This window comes from Anser anser (assembly GCF_964211835.1).
Source record: "Anser anser genome assembly, chromosome: 4".
Taxonomy (NCBI): Eukaryota; Metazoa; Chordata; class Aves; order Anseriformes; family Anatidae; genus Anser; species Anser anser.
The window spans coordinates 41,093,092-41,112,626 of record NC_139724.1 but is presented as its reverse complement, the minus strand read 5'-3'; the positions used below and the strand labels follow the sequence as shown (position 1 = coordinate 41,112,626).

The 19,535-nt window shown below is 38.1% G+C and overlaps 1 long non-coding RNA gene across 1 annotated transcript; it reads left to right on the top strand.

Annotated features, from left to right (window-relative positions):
• Positions 1-8,242: 8,242 nt before the first annotated feature.
• On the top strand, positions 8,243-16,234 carry LOC310898470. Its single transcript, XR_014583322.1, has 3 exons — positions 8,243-8,584; positions 9,199-9,352; positions 16,167-16,234. It is a non-coding gene; the product is annotated as an uncharacterized lncRNA (long non-coding RNA).
• Positions 16,235-19,535: the final 3,301 nt, after the last annotated feature.

Sequence of the window (19,535 nt, the reverse complement as noted above, 5' to 3'; positions counted from 1 at the left end):
CAAAATAGTAGAAACACTGCAGATTCAAAAGTGACATTACTCATTTTCAAGAATTAGTGAAGACCTTTTTTGTTTTTTTGCTCAATGGCATTCTGAACAAATACTAATAATACAAATACCTCTTTTATCTAATGAGATTCCATTTGTGAAGTTGTTTGCCTACTTTCTCAGACCCTTTCAAAGGACAATGTAAATCTAGAAGAGATCTGAACATTTATTTTAGACAAATATGCTTGAATTCATACCTGATTCTCTGTGCAATATTATTACTTGAAAAACTATCAGTACTCAGATAAATTATAACATTTTCTGTAGTAATGTACACTAAAATCTTTATAAGAAAGATGGTGTATGAAATGGTGACTTTTGTGTATTGTTCCAAACCCAGCACAACCTGTAATATTTCTAAAAGTCTGTCCCCGAGTTCAGCCTTGGAGGAATAAACAATCCAAAGAAACACTAACCTGTTTCCAGGAAAAGAAGGAACTGCTCTGTTACAATTAACTTGTTTAAATAAACAAATCACCATTACAAGCATGTTCTAAGCAATCAACCATCATGAATATAACCTCTCAGGGATAAGGGTGAGATCAGTGATCACTGAACTCCCTCATTTAATCACCTAGGCTGCTCTGTGTCCTTTGGCTAATCATATTATGCTAGTTTCATCTCAGCCTGCTAGTTTATTGCACAACTCCAGAAGGCAGCAGTGGAATAACTGTTCTGTTTCCATCCAGACTGAGGGGAAATAATAAATAGATAATTTTAGTCAAATTCTTTAAAAAGAATTATTGTATTTTTGATTCTTAAGAGAAGGTATAGCATGGATTGCAGTTCAGATGGTGGCATTCATTTCTGGAGGAGAGGAGTTTTGTGTTTGGAAGTGTTAATTTGAGTGTAGATGATATTCATCTGTGCTTTGTGCTCAAAGTCTCCTGTGAAAGCTCTCAAAAAGCACCGAAACCAGCTTTGCCAAGGTCTTTCACTGTGAATGCAAGTCCAGCAGCATTGACCACCCAGATACCACTTCTTTGAGCAGAGGAATTCCCCCTCCACCCTCCCCAAGCTCTGACAGTGTTGCACAATACGTAGAATTAACAAGGCACGCCTACCACCACTACCACTCCCCACCCTGAATTATATATTTGCATATAAACTACTATTAAAAGGAATAGCCTGTAATAACACGTTCCCTCACTACAGCCAGAGGCATTATGATAATGAAGGATTTTCTTCTACAGATGTTTAAGCGATATCTTGTGATAAAAGACGGGCAAGCTAAAGTATGGACATTAGGGATTTTGAGTCTTCTCAACAACAAAAACAAAAAACTTTGGAAGATTTGATTCTGTAGCAAAAGCTTGCTCTCATTTTCTTTCACTTATGAATAACATATTCTGACCTTTTCCTAGTAATAGTTATATCCAATTAAGATGGAAGTGATCAAAAGAGCCTTTTTTGAGGACTTTTATTCCTGGGTCCTTTTAGGAAGGGCAATTTGTTAACTTTATTGGTCTACATTTCAGAAACTCACAGGAATGTCCCCAGAAAGTTTAGGATCTACCTAAGCAAGCTCCCCTGACTGTATTCGTTCCTTCATTTCATCATTAATAAAGATGTTTTATCAACATAACTTATAGAATAGAATGGTCAATTGATAAAAATCTGCTTTACATGACATACTAAGGAATTTGCATATAAATAGGTTTTTATATTTAAATGCCCTGTGGGTGAATGTGACCCAATATCCCTCAGAAATCACAGTTCTGAACTGTCTCATTTAAAGTTTGCCTGCTAAAAATAAGGTGAAGGTGGACAGCTTTTGATTAGCATGACATCCCTTTCTGGAGAGTGCTTACAAGACCAACAAATCACAATTCAATTAAACTGTGCCCTGTATAGTACTTTCCATGTATTTTTTGCAGTTTCTTTATCTGGTATTCACGCTTACCCTATTTTTTTCTTGTTTCATTTGGCAAGAATTTGCATGTAAAGTCCCATGAGAAAGACAAATGAGGAACATTTTAAAAACTTGATTGCAGATCTTGCTGCTTAAGACAGTCATTATCCCATGCCTGCCATTATGTCAGCTGGCTCTTTAACAACGAAATAAAGAAGTAACAATTAGGCTGTATTTACATTTCTCTAGTGGCATTGTTTGCTCCCCTATAATTAAAGGACCTGCCAGCTTTTCAATTATGAACTCCTATTTTTAGGGCAGTGAGTATTTAACATGCAAACTCACACAAGGGCTTTTCAAGAAATGAAGCCCCGTCCACTTTGAGTATGGCTGTGTGGATTACAAACACCAGCAGGCAGCTGCCCAACCGGCTGAGTGCCCTGGAAGCCGTCATGGTTCTGGATCCTGTTCCAGCCTGGTGCACTGCTGCCGTCCTCTTGTTGCACCTACAACCTGTTCACAGCTTGAAGCCACTCTTTGGTAAGGCATGTAGGACAGTATTGCCCACAGGCACTCAGGGACTTCTGTCTTCTTACTGCCAACGATCTATTCTGCAGCTTGTACCTTTCCACCTCCAGTTGCAAACACTTCAGTAAGTTTTTGCAAGGCACACAGGTACACTCATATACATACCCTGAATTATATATGCTATAGTCTTCTCAGAGAATGATCTTTGCAGCAGCTGCTTGTTTCCTATCCAGAGGAATCTGCAGCCTACAGACCTGCCTGAGCAAAGACCCGCATGTCGAGGCACTGCGTGTTCTGCAGTAACTTCTTTGACTGTATCTTGGAGGTCTTTGATTTCCTAACCACCTAACAAAAACTAGTTTTACTGGCGGTATCTGGGTTGTCCTTCAGAGATAACACAGAGCTACTCATAGGCTGTATTAAATTTTACCTTAATGATTAACGTTGGTTTTCAGAAATATTAAAAGTTTTAGGAAATAAATGCTTGTTAAAATCTTAAAAGGCTATGCTGGAAGATGTGGGTAGCTATACACTGGCTTTTTCATCAATGGCAAGTAAATAAATAAGTAATGTGGCATTGTAACAATTTGTATGAAATAGGTCATAGCAAATATATTGGATGTTGAAATGTAAATCTAAGATTTGAAATGTAAATCTAAGATGTTGAAAAAGTAAATCTAAGTGGGAAATCAGCAGCCAAGGAAAGATCCTAGGAAATTTCCTTCAAGATGTTTTCTGAGATGAGTCACATTCGATATTTTGGTTGATTAACTGGAGGATATATGCCTTTTCAGTGAGTAGGTGAGAAATGCATTTCCTACATACTGTCAACACAGGAGTGCAAGGAGCTAGTCTCACAGGAGCTCTTATTCTGAGAGTCACTCTCAGTAGCTTCAGTGTTGAGCTGAAGTCCAGAAATAGTGCCAATACTCGCTGTGGGGAAGTAAATCAGGAGAGAACCAGCAATGGGACTCACCCCTTCTTCTGCCAGGTAAACTGCCAAATGTATTTGAAATGACCTTAGCTTGGATGAAGTGGAAGATGATGCAGGAGCAGACACTGAGGTCTTGTCACCATCTGTGGTGGGATTCTGGCCCCTGGGAAAAGGCAAAAACCAGCAGGTCACCTCCCACAGTATGTATTTGCCTATGGGACGAATGATTGCAGAAAGAAGGCAGAAAAGTGAAGTAATGTATATTCATTTGTAAATTAATGAATTGCATGCAAGCTTTCTTCATTCAACTCCATTAGGCTGTCAGGTACTAGTGTCTGTGATGCACCGTGCATGGATTCTTTTAAATGGATGCAAAGCATGACATACATCTTTAATCTCTGATTCTATATTAGTGCTTTTTTTTTTTTTTTCACTAGGTATGTGCTGTGTATACTGGGAGCACTCAAGCTTTGATTAAACTAAATTCAATCCCCAAGACTTTCTAATGAACTGTAAAAACTCACTCTAATTTACATTCAAACATCACTATGCTCTCCATACTGTAATTACATTAGTAATGATCTGTCTGAAGCCTTCTTAAGTTTTATAGGACTTTTACCTGTAATTATAAAAATACGAAAAAGAGATAAGAGAGAAAATAAGGAAATAGTAAAGGATGGAATTGAAAAAAGAAAGCTAGGAGAGGAGAACAGAAAAGAATCTGAATGGGCAGAAAGAGCAGAAGAAACTACAGTAGCATAGCAATGTAATAAAATTCTAAAGCTTGTCAAAATCACTGTCTTGCATAGGTAAATTAAAACATCAGAAAAAAATGGAAAAATGTATTGTTTTATGAAAGTAACAACCTTTCCATTTAAAATTCAGGTCATTAGAAAATAAATGTATTCTGTTTTTTTTTTTTGTTTGTTTGTTTGTTTCCTCCCTCTGAGCTGTATGAAGGCTACCATTTAGAATCTACAAGGAGTTAAATTCTAGCTGGCTATGAAATTACCTCAATTTTAAGTCAAGCTCGTGGGATAGGTTTAAAATGCTAATCTGTTGGTTTTTTTTCTTTTTTTTCCCCCTCTCTGCTTTTGATGAACAATTTCTCATGCTCGTTTCAATGAAAACTAATGTCAAAGTGTTCAAAAACAAGCGTTTCAATTCTAAGCATATCCCTAGAGATAGCACTGATATAAAAGTAATTTTTTACTCAGTTAGGATTTGAATTGTAACTCTTTGTGGTTTTTAAATCAAAAGTTGAAAACAAATAGTAATAGTTATTATGGTATCTTGGCAGGTTAATGTAGTATGTCATATCATATTTGTGTCCTGTGGTACGACATACAGTACACACAGAATTTCATTGTTATTTAAAATTGTTCTGGTGCTTTATGATGTGCATTGCATTGCAGAAAAGGCAGTTAAATATTAACAAAATTGCAAGAATATGAGTCTTTTCTGGCTCATTGTAAAGTAATATGATAAAAATTCAAAGCACAGTATTTTTTCCACTCTATAGAATGTTCTCTTTCTCTTTCCTTAATGTTTATTTAAACACACACAGACAGATTAGGCTTCATTTTGAAATGGATCTTCTTCTGCCGCTCCCCCCTTCTCAAGACTTTTCAGGAGTAGCTGTTTAAAATATATTTTTCTGAATTAGCATTTGGGCGTTTTTTTCCTATTAGTCCTTTGCAAGCATGACACAAATAGTGCCATGACAAAAATAATTAAAAAAAAAAAATCACTGAAAAGAAAAAAAAAATTATCTTGTTTTGATAACTTTCTCTTTTTCTGAGGGATTATACAAACCATTCATTATCATTGATATTATTATGTTCTGAGTGATTTGCCCTGTCTTCTTAATTCCTGTTACCAGTTACCAAGAAACAAAGCAGCTCTTGAGGATCAAGATATGCTACTTTCTAAAATTATTAGTCTTATTTTCTTATTTATTGCATTTTGATTCTCCTAAACCTTGTCAGTGAAAAGAGTTTTTATTGTTGTGACAATAAGATAGGATAAGGAAAAAGATTCAAAGTTGCAGCAAGGGTTTAAGTTGTCACAGTCAAAGGGACTGATGAGGAAAATGAATACAGCAACAGAATATTAGATGGATGGGAAGATAAACATAAGAAATTGGAAGACAATGTAAATAATTAACAACAATAACTTGTGTAAATAATGTTAAAAGATTAAAGATTAAAAGATTAAATTAATGTTGCACAGAGATTTTATATATGTATGTATATGTGATTTAAAGAGTGAAAAACAAATATTCTCTTATGCTTCAAGTACATATTTCTGTTTCATGGACGGTTAAAAATGATACTGAAGTTGTATTTAAGTATAAATACTAGGAATAACAATTCCTAAAATGCTTTTCAATGTCATTTTAACTTAGTGTTGAGAATTTACTTGTTGAAGTCCAGAGAAGACTGCAAAAATAGATGCCTTGTCTTCAACTCTAAGTCATTTACAGCAGTCTCTGCAATTGGCTTCATTTCTTTAAGATGACAGTGTCCTTTTATAACTGTTATCATACATCATTATTTAAATTTGTAATGCCATATAGAAGGATAAATGGCAACATGCACTTTCATTTAGGCCAAAATAAATACTAGTTATTGGCAAATGCATTTTGTGCATCCCTTATCTTACCTCTGTGGGAATAAAGAGAAGATGAGACTACTCGTCTAAACAATTAATAAATAATTTAAAAGAAGAGTAGCAAGAACATTATCCTAAAATCCACATACAAATAAATGTTTTTGTACAAATACAAATTAACTTTAGAGATATCTATATTTCATGAACAAATACCAGTAGTTGTTTACACTGATATGTAGCAATTTATGGTTTGAATTATAGGAGCAGAAAAATAATTTGAATTGGCAGTAAAACCTTCTGCCTTCAGCTTGGGTGGGTTTGGTAAAGCCTCAAAGTCCAGAGTTGTGATTGTCTTGAGATCTTAGAGACATTGCTTAAGAGACCATGAACAGACATCAAGACTTAACACGCTACTCAGAGGGCCCAAAATACCTCAGTGGGAATAAAATTACAGCCCTAATTAAAGTTGTGTTTTTTTTTTGTTTTGTTTTGTTTTTTACTTAATAGGCGAGATAAGGTAAAGGTTAGATGTTTTATTGAAGTAAGCATGGGTCAATGGCAAGTTGAGAAAAATACCCATCTCTTCAGGTATTTAAAAGGTGTTTCAACTCTTATCTGCAGTAGTGGTTAACACCAAAAATGCAGCTTATGACAGTAATGCTTTTGAAACTCCTGACTTTTTTCTTTACACTTTAGAGAGCTGAGGAAAGCTACACGTCACATAAGAAAAGGATGAATTCAGTGATTGAATTCAATCATTCAAGGCTGAAGGTTATGCTATTTTATGGTGCTGTGGTCCAAAATGCAGGATTGAGATATGGGAATAAACAACTGAGGGAGAGAGAAAGACTACTGCAAAAAATCAGGATTAACACCCTTCAAAAGCAGTTTAAGTTCGCCAAACACACACTACAAAATCACTCAGCTCACAGAGGTTGATGAATTTTATGAATTTTATGAAAGGTAGATTTCAGGCATCTAGTGTGGTAGGCATGACTGAGGATCCAAAGTGCTCTGTATCCAGAAGACATTGTAAAATAGTATCTAGGACTTCAAACTGGAGTTCTTAAAAATGAATTTATAAGAGCTCAAACTCCATAGCAAAGGCAAGACCTGTATTTGCAAGAAAGAAATTAGAACTGTGATGGACTGCATGTTGCACAAACATTTGGAAGTGTCACTAGATTTGGAAGCAGCACCTCCGCTCAGAGGAATTCTGCATGGGAAGAATGAATGGATGCTTCTGCAATGCAAAGTATGTCACTAAGGTACATGGGATGTTAAAGTTGTAAAAAGGTAGGAAAAAGTTGTAAAAGGTCAATATCAATGTCATAAGCTGTAATATTAGCAGCAAAAGAATAGCTCAAAATACTAGGAGATAAATCGCTATAATCAGGTGATCTGGCTACTAGATAAATATATTAATAGATAAAAGATAAATAGGTATTCAGTTGAAAACAATATTAATTTTAATACCAGTAAACATAGAAAAATAATACTTGTGACTAGTTTTCCAAGATATTTTCATAGTAGGATATTCTAATATCCTTCTTTCATATGGTTGTTTCAGAATAAGAGAAGTTACTCTGATTTTTTTTTTTTCATTTAAGACAGCCATTTCAGAGGGGAAAAAAAAAAAAGGCTTTAAAGAATACCACCTTAGGTGGCAAAGATATGTAAGTAAATAATATTAAGCACAGAACTGTTCTGATCTCTACAGTTTTTAAACACAGTAAGTCTTCTGAAGTAACCATTTCCATAATTCTTCCAAATAGAGGACAGAGAGGTTCAACTCCATTTGCTGCCTGGAAGCTACAGCACAAGCATCCAGCAGACTACTTGTGGACAAGCTGTGTCCATCAGGGTGCTTTGTAGGGAGCAAAGCCCACGTGAGGCTCAAGGGCATGGTCAAGCCCAACCTGGATAACCACAGATTTGGTCTTGACAACAGCTTCAGGGATGCTTGCTCTGGTCAGTGTGGGCCTATGCATACTCTTAAAGCAATGCCTGCCCAAGCAGTTCTTGGGTTAAGTACTTATGTGCTAGTCACTATTTTTCACATGTATAATTTTCAGTAGTGCTGCTTCTTTCCAAGAAGTGCTCTGAGCATGACTGGCATGACTGTGAGTTAATTAAAGATACTTAAGTCATTGTTAAGATCATAACAATCACGATAATGTAATTTTTCACTTTATGTTCTAAACATTTTCTACCATTTCCTTTCTGTTTAATAGAGAGTGCCTGTGTGTTTAAAAATGAAGTTTTTTTTTTTTTTTTTTTTATGCTCAGTAATAGAAAACATTAGGTGGGCTCTTACTCTTTATTCTGAAACTGAGCTAACAAAAATCTTTGTTTCCTTTTAGCACTTAGGCTGGTATCTTTGTCATGGCATGCAGAGGAGCCAGAAAGACTTATTCCCCAGTAAGCTACAACACCGTTGAGACTGACACTGTTTTAACTGCATATCTGAGAGCTGCTGGTGGGACAAATGGATCATGGTGTGGTTTTTATGCTTTCTTTTGTTGGTTTATGGATTTGTTCTGGAGCAAAGCAACCCGTACTGAAATTATTAGTCCAACAGAGAGCACCAAATAGCTCTGAGAGATCAGGTATGAATAAGATTCTCGTATAATCTAGATATAATAGTCCAGCTGGAGCATATATTGCAAGCATCCTGCCTTTGAGGTTTGATTTGTAGATTCAAGCTAAAGAAAATTCTGCACATAATAAAGTTTGTGCGTAATAAATAGTGTAGTATTTGTGTAAATTAGTTTTTGCTAGATACATTTTCACACGTTCATCTTTAGATATTATGTGAATTCTTTGACCTATCTTAAAACTAATTATAGAACCCTGAGCAAGTGGAGGCAGGAATAGTTTAAAATCAAAAAGACATTCTATCTGTATCTGTACAGCAGTGACTGAATAGCAACATGGAAAGTATAAAATCAGAAAGACGTTACATCTTTGCAGGTTATATGTTACTAACATCTCTGTGTGACTAATCTGATATGACTCAGACTCCTCATAAAAAGATTTGTCATTCTGTCAATTGCATTTCAGCTGCATTAAGTGACAAAGTTGGTAAGCTGTCTGTTAATGGTTGGAAAGAACATGTTGTGATTGTGTGACTGAATTCTGGAAATACTGACTAAACATTTTTTTTCATATCTTTATAGTTGGTTAAATGGACTGATAAATGTCTCTAATTTCAAAATTGCAGTTTCAGGAAGATTAAAAACATAGCAATATTTCATCATCTATCGAGTACCACGTAAGCTGTGTGTAGGATGACTTTTTGAGCTGAAGACTTCAAACTGGAAAAGCAGAATACTTTTAGATACTACCTTCTGTAAATACAGCCATGCAGAAGACAAGTAAGTAGGTGAAGTTAATTTCGGATTCTTTTTAACCAATTTTACACTGATATAGTTCAAGGTAGAAATGATCTTTAAAGTCAGCCTTATCCTCATTATGCGTTTGTATATAATTCAAATTAAAAAGACTAAATATAATGAAACTACTGTTTTCTACACTGATTGCTAATTCCAAATTGTTCTATAACATTTTATTGGGATAACTAAATAGCTGAAAGTTAACTTCTATAAGTGTATGAAAACGGTTTCTGCAATATGAAGAGGGATGGGCTAGAAAGATCTAAAATATTACAGAAAAAGATTCAGAAAGATACTGTGGCTTCACGATGCACTTGTCAAATGCTTCCCTAGAGCAATTGTACTAATTGTACAATACCAATAAATATATATATATATTAAAGTGAAAATTTTCATTATACCAAAAATAAGGGTATAATGATGTAAAATGAGGAAATGACAGACCCCCATAAGCTGATGTACCTGGTATCTAATGACATCCCAGAGGAATTAATTCTGTAATATCTTTGCATATTATGAGTTAGATACCCCTTTGGTCAGTTGGCCTTATCAGGGCCAGATCAGTGATTAAAATTTAGATATGAAGGATTTGTGCTGGTGGTATGTTTGGGAGGTAAGTCATTGTCTTTCGAAACCATGGTGGATGTGAATGCAATTGGAATAGCAAATGAAGCCGGTGCTTCATCCAAATAAACAGTATGGAAATTCAGTTGGGTAAAGGAAAATACGATATAAAACTGAAGCTTGTGTGGGAAGGGGGGCAAAGTGCCCCTGTAACTTTGAGACCTGTGGGGCTGTCTCAGAAAAATGAAGGCTGGAAGGTAGTATCTCTCTTCATGTCTATTAATATCAGGAAGACCTACTTTGGGATATCATTCTGAGCTTGATCAGGAACGTGCTTTTTAAAGATTCATCAGTATGTACCTCGCAAAGATTTTGTTTAAATGACTTTTTGCAAAATTCTGGTGCCTTGGAACAGATAGAAAAGAAAAATGGGCAAAGTCCTTACCGGTAAATGCAGCTTACTAACAGCACGGGTTTTGCTTTCTTTAAAAGTAGAAGTAACTTATGAGAAGCTTATGAACTTGACAAGCCTATGCATTATTTTGTAATACGTAATATGATCTTGTGCAAAATAGTTTATTCACAGTGAAAGCAGGTGGTCTTTTGTGGGGAGAGAAACATTTATCCTCTTACTCAGCTTCCATACATCCACAGGGTTTTTGCCATGAATAGCCATGCTCATGGTAGGATGAGACCTTGAGTGATACTATACTGCTTTGATAAAATATACAAGCTGGGAAAGTCTCTATATTGTTAAATGAAATATTTTCATGGCTTTTGACTATTAATTTGTCTTTTGCCTTCATTTATTTATCTAGAAATTTTTAATATATTCCCTAATTTTACAAGTTTTTGATATCTGAGAGCTGAGCTATAATTCAAGATTTCTGCTTGTGCTAGCTTACTAATTGCAGTAGCCATAAAAAGCTCATACTAACTGCAAATTACCTATCATTGTACTCATTTGTTAGAAATTACTGAAGCATTTCTCAGTTTATGAGATCTGCAAGGATATAAACTCAAATACTTTAAAGAAGTTATAACCAGTCTAGTAGCATTCATTATAACATGTGCTCATCAGGTGGCTTATTACACCGCCCGTTGCATTTATTCTCTTCTTGTAAATCTGCATAAATAACTACTGTGCCTATATACTGTGGCATGTACAATTTCATAGCAGCTCATTTCCATCAGCTCCTGAAACATTCACAGACTTCCAAAATCGTAAGTGCTGTACATCTGGATTTAAGATTTATAACTTTAGTCCTCTCTTATTTGGGCAGTGATGGGATTATGGTTCAATTAAAAGTCACCTATAGGAACAAAAACTGGCATGTTATGTATGACAAAATCTTTTCCTGACAAGAGAAGCTGCCTGGCAAAATGATGAATTGTTACTCCATAAGGAACAGAGTTATAGCCTAGAGTTCACTGTCCACGGTTTAATTAGGCAGTCAGAGATACATCAGTGAACTTGTACTCTGATTCTGCTGAAAGCAACTTATTATTAGGTCACTGGTAGATGTTGCTGTTTTTGTTTTTTTTTTTTCTTTTTTGTTCTCTTTTTGTTTGTTTATGTTTTAACTTTATGGGCAAATGATTAATTCATAAAATTTGGAAGGGTTTGCTACAATGCACAGAAGAGAAATAAATAAAAAGGATTGGTAAAAAATTTCCTTACAGCCTTAATGACTACATAAAAAAGATGCAAACTTCCCTGTTACAAGATTTTGCATTAGGGAGACAAAACTGCTTGAACTTATAAGAAACGTGAAGTAACAGTAAGTCAACAGATACGTCACACAGAGACATGAACACTGGATTGCTGAGTTGTCATATGATTAATTTTAATAATAAGGGGATGATATGTCATAAAGTGGGGTTAGCACAGGTTTGAAGCTGCTGCTAATTAGTGTTTCCAATGATTTCTAGTTTAAATGTACTTGGATATAAAACTTTGGGCTTCAAGTCTTAAATATATTTCAGTTATTTCCAGAACAATGGATGAAGGAGACAACTGTCTAGGTTTTAACATTTATCTCTGTTTCAGCTAAAGGTCCTTTGCTTTTAATGTCACTATTAAGCGTAGTGAAAGCTAAGAAAGAAAAAATATGACCAAAAGTTGTGAAAGCTGAATGGAGATATTCTTTACAGGATGTACTTCAAAATACGAGTTTTAAAGGAAAACATTGTTTTATTTTTGCTGAGTAAAATTAGAAGACAGTTTTTGGACATTTGTAGCCTACCTTGTAGTGGTGAGATCCTCACTCAGTATGAGCATGAAAATGCTCACCTCCTCCTAAAGGGAACTGTGTGTCTAATGCCTTCTTTGAATAGCACAGTTTAAAAGTTAATGCCAGACCAAATCAATGTATTTATATTCTTTTAAAGCAGATTTAAATGTAGTCCTAAGACTTCATGAGTTTGGAACTGAATAGGCTTCTTACCTCTCTTTAGAAGCTGCAGAATTATATTCTCTTCTGGGACTTAATAGCCTGCAGTCTGGTGTCTGTTCTATGTTAATGTGTTTTTTGTTTGTTTGTGTTTTGTTTTGTTTTCATTTCTTTTTATCATGTATTGCTAGTTTACAGTGTTTTCTGATTTCTATTGGCTATTTGATAGTGGTACATATGCCAAGTTCTTCCACACTTGTCAACTCAGCTGGTAGAACAGCAAACACCTCAATAGGTCAAGTCCCCTTCTTGGGGAAGAAGAAGGATGCTTCTCCCTGCCAAACCCCTCTTCTGACTGCCTCAGTTTGATGCTGTTCATCTTAAGCCTCTTCCAGTGCCTTATCTTTTGGTGACAAAGAGAGTGGGGGGAGGGCACTAATATGACAGGTAATGAGCAGAAGGAAGACAGTGGATGGGAAGTCTGGCTCAGCTACAGTACAGCTAGCTGCTTGATGTAGCACACTACAGTGATCTGACTTGATGGCAATCCTTGTTAAATAGAAGGTTTTCTATTAGTTAGAAGGTTTTCTTGCTTGTCGTTTTGAGTAGAGCTGGCCAAAATATTTTCTGGTGGAGTGTTTTTCAGTTAGAAAATGCTAATTCATTTCAAGAGAAATATTTTGTGGAAACATGACAATAACAAAAGAATTTCATTTAAAAATGAGAGTGCTCCGTTTTAACTTTTCAGAAAGGAGCAGTAGGATTTTCCATTTCAAAAAACATTTTTTTTTGCAGTTTTTTATTTTTTATATGAAATGTTATGGTTCCTTTGCTTACAAATATAAAAACCAAAGCTGATATGAAACATTTTGTTTACTGGCAGTGAGATATTTTGAGTGATCAAATATTTTAAGCATTTCATTTAATTGAACAAAATCTGTTTTTTTTTTCCATTTAAAAATGTAAAATTGTATTAAAAATGGAAATCTCATGATTACTCTTCAAACAATAAATTGCAGTACGTTCCTCATTCTTTTATTCTGAGCCTTGTAATTGATCCTTGAAAATACTATTTAAACAGATTTTTGCCTTTTATTATTTATCACATTTCATGTATAACGTGTCCGATGAATGTCCGATGAATAACTTAGTTCAAGGGATGATTTCATGATTCGTTTTGTGTATCTTTTCCTTTATTGGTGATCTGCAAAAAGTTTTTTGGTTGTTTTTGTAATATCCAAGGGTCAGCCTCAAAAATAAAATAGGTTCATAGTAGTTTCATTACAGAAACTTTTAAGGTTTATTTTCATTTCCATTAGGTAGAGGCTCTCCATTGAAGCCCTTTTGTGCCTCACACCGAGTCCTATTGTTCTTGGTGAGATGCTTTTAGAGGTGAGATTCTCTATTAGACTTAGTGTGGCTGCATGTTAAAAGTATTTGCTCCAGAAGTAGCAAAATTAGGGGCATATCTAACGAAAACAGAAGGGAATGTTCAGCTTATTGAGCACACACTGTGGGCTCAACTATGAAGTTCTATCAGAAGTCATTGCAAAGTCAGCATTTGTCAGTTGTTTCTGCATACCAGACAGTAACAGTAGCTGACTTTAAGGTAAACAGTAAATATAAAATAAAGGACAGTATTTTCATGGTATAAAGATCTAGAAGGACAACATGAGTTACTCTTTCTTTCTTGCATGAGAAAAAAAAGTTATAATCTAAGCCACAGATTCTTCTCACTTCCCTCCCTCACACTAGCATATTGCTCCAAGGACATTAGAGAGATGGGCTCCATGAGCCATGATATCAAATGCCAGGCATGCTGTGGAGGAATTGGATGCATCATTTGCTTACTTCTGGCACCTATTTGGATGCCTGGAGAGGAACTGTGCTGTTCCCAGTTATCTCAGGGGAACTGTAGATCTGTTACTCTTTGAGCGGTACAGTACATCCCTGTAATTCCTTCTAAAAACTAATAATTAAGAGACTTTCATAATTAGAGATTTTGCCATTTCAAATACAGAAATTTCTCCTAAACTAGGAATTTTAAAAGGGAATTCTGTATTGAGTTTATGTGGCAAGGGTTTGGTAGCAGGGGACTGCAGGGGGTGGCCTCTGTGAGCAGAGCCCAGCAGCTGACCCATGTCAGATCAGAGCCAGCTCCAGCCGGCTCCAAAAGGGACCCACTGCTGGCCAGAGCCAGGCCAGTGAGCAATGCTGGTTGGGCCTCTGGGAGAGCAGATTGAAGAAAGGGAAAAAAAAACTGCTGCACAACAGCAGCTGGGAGAGTGAGGAGTAAGAACCAGCCCTGCAGACCCCAAGGGCAGTGCAGGAGGAGGGCAGGAGGTGCTCCAGGCACGCAGCACAAGTTCCCCTGTGGCCTGTGGAAGGGCCCCTGGTGGAGCAGGCTGTCCCCCTGCAGCCCATGGGTTCCACATGGAGCAGATCTCCACGCTGCAGCCCGTGGAGAGCCCCCGCAGGAGCAGGCCCCAGGCCGGAGCTGCAGCCCGTGGAGAGGAGCCCACGAGGAGCAGGGGGTCTGGGGGGAGCTGCCACCCATGGGAGACCCGTGCTGGAGCAGGGGCAGAGAGTGGCCATGAAGGAGTGGCAGAGACAAAGCATTAGGGACTGACTGCAGCTCCCATTCCCCTTTCCCCTGCACTGCTCAAAGGCAGGACGTAGAAGAGGGTGGATGGGGGAAGGTGCTTTCGGTTTGCTTTTAGTTTCTCATCATTTCAGTTTGCTGATGATAGGCAATAAATTATATTAATCTCCCTATGCTGAGTCTGTTTCACCCATGATGATACTTCGTGAGTGATCTCCCTGTCCTTATCTCAACCCCTGAGCCTTTTTCACTGTATTTTCTTCCCCTTTTCTTTCAGGAGGGGGAGTGAGAGAGCAGTTGTGGTGGAGTTCTGCTGCCCAGCAGGGTAAAAAACACCTTACAAGATTTTTTAAATCTGTTTTAACTTTGAGCCAAGTATAGCTGACAACAGGAAACATCCTTATTAACCAACATTGTCCATGAAGGATTGATGAACTTTTCAACATTTTCATTCATCAGTGAGGAAATTTTTTCTTTGACTGTATTTCAGGAGAATGGCATATTTAGCCTATTCCCCAACAGAGTCTCTGTGTAATCTATAATCAACCATCATATTTTCTGTGGTATTCTTTGATTGAATACACTGATAACAAGAATAGAACAAACATTTAGTTTAAGTTTTATTTTCAAATACGGTAACGCCTAGTCTTTCCTCTTCCTTTAAAATGGACTACCATCTCCTGATTTTTTTTTTTAAACAGACAACTGCACTATTGCTGTTTGTGCCATTGCTGCTTGTTCATCTCAAAATAATGGTTTGATGGACTTTCCATTGGCCAGATACTACTCAAATGAAATACTCTAAATCTGTCTTTAAAATTAAGGAAATACTTAGGATGCCGTTATTATTTCTTTTTGCATATAAATAGAGAGAAAAAGAGTTAGTTGAAAGCATCAGTATGCTAAGGTAGCCATATTGAAATAATACTAAGTGCTAGAAATGTTCAATGGGACTGGACAAAATACTTTTTACTGCAGTGGATCAAATTTGTAATGAATATTGCTTCACAGGGAAGTGGTGGTTTAAAGTCCCTGGAAAAGCAACTCAGCTAATGATGCTCAATTCAAAATACATACGGCACAATTTTTAATCACTTTATTAAATGAACTAAGAACAAAGAAGTTCTGGAAGCTAATAAATGTAATATGTTTATTTAAATATGTTTAATTTTATATATTTTACCTTAATGTGAACAATATTGCATGCCATTCATTATTACGGGTTTTGTTCTTTCAGATGAAGTAACAGACATACTTTGGGCTAGATGCTGAGTCTAAGTACAAGTCAATTATTCATGGATAAAGGTAAACCCCTTATTATTAGCAATATTTAGAAATGCTGACTTCAAAATAACTTTTACAGTGATATTAGGAAGAAATAAATTATGCCAGGAAAAAATGACTAACAGTAAAATTATACACATTTATTTTAAATATCAAAGAATATTTTTTAATAAAAACAACTAACAATATATCTAAATAGCTATATCAAGAAAAAAAGTGTTTTCTTTGCATCAAGTTGTTTTTCATTTATTTGGTAGGCAGTCTCATATTATGTCAAATAGGTTACTATCAAGTACATACAATACTTAAGGTCTTTATCGTAGCTATGCAATCTTTTCTTTAACAAGGATTTACCAAGTAACTTTAATATTCACCTTGGGGTGAATCAGTGTAAATCTGAATGGTTCCGCCTGGCTAAAAGGTCTTCCATATGGTCTTTTTGATGTGCTGGAAATACTTCTGAAAAGTATTAAAATATGGAATCTTATCAACCTATCTGGAATACAGGCAGATCTGGGAAGTTGTGCCTATTTGTCCTGTTCTGGACAATAGCAAGTCTATCCTCTACCAATAGAATTTTTTTTATTTTATTTTTTTTTAGATTGTGCTGTATTTGTTCCTGTTATTTGAACTCATATGGGAGAGGGAAGAACTCTAAAAACTGATACAGAAAGGTTAGAAATGGCAAGTACCTACACAGCCTTACCAAATTCTGCATGCACTTACGCCTATGAAAAGCTTTTGATAGTTATCAGTTCATCTGAATGAGCTGATTATGTGTGTTAGCTTAGTGCCATGACACAGATTCATGAACTTCAGGACAATTATCAGTTTTCTTGTCTATATATTATCAGTCTTTATTGTAAAACACTGAGAAAATACTTTGGTTGCACTGGCAGTAGGGACTGAGGATGGGGGAGGTTGAGTGCAGCTCAAACTCTGAGAGAAACTCTGGTTTCTCTTCAAATCGTATAAATCTTTTCCCCTTACTAACGATTTATGTGGAGAGGAACAAGCACTAGTGTTTTGGAATTTTCTGAGGCTCTGCTTCAGCTTTTTAGAGGTTTAAAACGGCTGAAAGCGGGAACCATCCCGCAGTAGTCAAGGTTGGCCACCTCACATCCGGCACAGCCGCAGCGCCTGCCTATGAGTTACAGGCGGGGAACTCGGGCCTTTGCTTCACCAGGGCTGTCCCAGGGCAGCAGTGCGACCACGTCGCGCCCGCCGGCTCTCAGGGGCTGACAGGGGGTGGGCATCCCAGGGCAACGGCAGCTGCACCCACGGCCTCTGCCTAGAAACAGCCTCTGTGTAGGCGGCCATTCGTCGCTGCCCACCAGGCACGGGGAGGGGCGCCCAGCACATTGTATAGCCATCCGTAGCGTGCTGTGGTGGTGGGTGTGGGAGCTCATGCGGCGGGGCATGGGAGTTCTGTCCCTCTTCCCTTTTGAGTCCATCCTATCTACTGGCAGTCTCTGTGACCACAGTTTTTGCCATGGTCTCTACCAGGCAGAGAGCTTGCCCCCAAAAGACTGTGGCAACCCAAATAGAGAGTCTGTCCAAAACCGTGGCTGTACAGGTCTCTGGATGCAGGGAGTGCCAGAGCCTGCTGCTGCCGGGGCAGGGTGGCAGGTATTCCACCTGTGTGAGGTGCAAGCAGGTGGAAGGTCTGGTCAGCGTGGTGGCAGAGCTGAAAGAGGAGGTTGAGAGACTGAGGGCCATCAGGGGCTGTGAGCGGGAGATTGGCTGGTGTAGTAGCTCCCTGGCGTGTAAGAGGGAAAGGTGACAGGGAGATACCCCACAACTGGTGGTGGGCCCCCTGCTCTGTCCCTGTTGGGCAGCGGAGGGGGACCCTGAGGGATGGGGAGGGTTAGGAGAGGGTCCCTGTTCGGCATCGTGGGCAAACCCCCTGTCTGCTTCCCTCACGTCTTCAGGTCCCCCTAAGCAGTAGGATTGTAGCATTGGACATTGAAGGGGAGGTCAGTGGGGAGGCACAAGGAGGTTCCCCAAAGAGGTTACCAAGGAAGAGGCAGTCAACTCCACGCATTCAGACTGCCTCTGGCAGGAAAGAAAGAAGGGTGGTTATGGTAGGTGACTCCCTTCTCAGAGGAACAGAGGGCCCCATTTGCAGACCAAGCCTAAGCCGTAGAGAAGTGTACTGCCTACCTGGAGCCTGGGTCAGGGATATAACTAGAAAACTGCCAGAGCTGGTTCACTCCACTGATTACTACCCCTTACTTGTAGTTCAGGCAGGCAGTGATGAAATTGCTCAGAGAAGCCTGTGAACTATGGAGAGATTTCAGGGGTTTAGGACGAATAGTTCGAGGAGCGGGAGCGCAAGTTGTGTTTTGTTCTGTTCCTTCTAGGGAGGTGAAGGACACAGAGTGGGCTAGGAGAACACAGGTAATGAATAACGGGCTGAGAGGCTGGACAGGAACAGGAAGGAACTTTAGGTTCGTTGACCGTGGGGCAGTTTACTCAACTCCTGGCCTGTTGTCAATAGATGGAACTCACCTGTCTCAAAGGGGGAAACGAATTGTAGTGCAGGAGCTAGCAGGACTCGTCGAGAGAGCTTTAAACTAGCTATGACTGGGGAAGGGGGTAAAAAAGTGTTCACCAGAGTGCCTAGGGGAACAATGCTGAAGCTGGGGGTGAGGCAGATGTCTCATCTGAAGTGCATCTACACCAATGCACGCAGCATTGGCAATAAACAGGAGGAGCTAGAAGCAATTGTGCGACAGGTTAACTACGACCTAGTTGCAATAACTGAAACGTGGTGGGATCACTCCCATGACTGGAGTACTGTGATGGACAGCCACAAGCTCTTCAGAAGGGGTACACAAGGAAGAAAGGGTGATGGTGTGGCTCCTTATATTAAAGAGTGTTTTGATGTTGAAGAGCTTGCAGTTGCAAATGATAAAGTTGAGTGTCTGTGGGTAAGGATCAGGGGGAAGGCCTGTAAGGGTGGGTGACGTCTTGGTGGGGGTCTGTTATAGATGAAGAGATGTATGAGGCTTTCTATGAGCAGCTTGCAAAAGTTACATGATCGACAGCACTTGTTCTCATGGGAGACTTCAACTTCCCTGATATATGCTGGAAGTATAACACTGCGCAGACGAACCAGTCCAGGAGGTTTCTAAAGTGTGTGGAAGATAGCTTCCTGACACAGCTGGTTCAAGAGCCTACCAGGGGAGGTGCCCCACTAGATCTGCTCTTCACTAACAGAGAAGGACTGGTGAGAGATGTGAAAGTTGGGGACTGTCTTGGGCAGAGTGACCAAGAATTTGTAGAGTTTTCTACCCTTGGTGATGTCAGAAGGGTAACT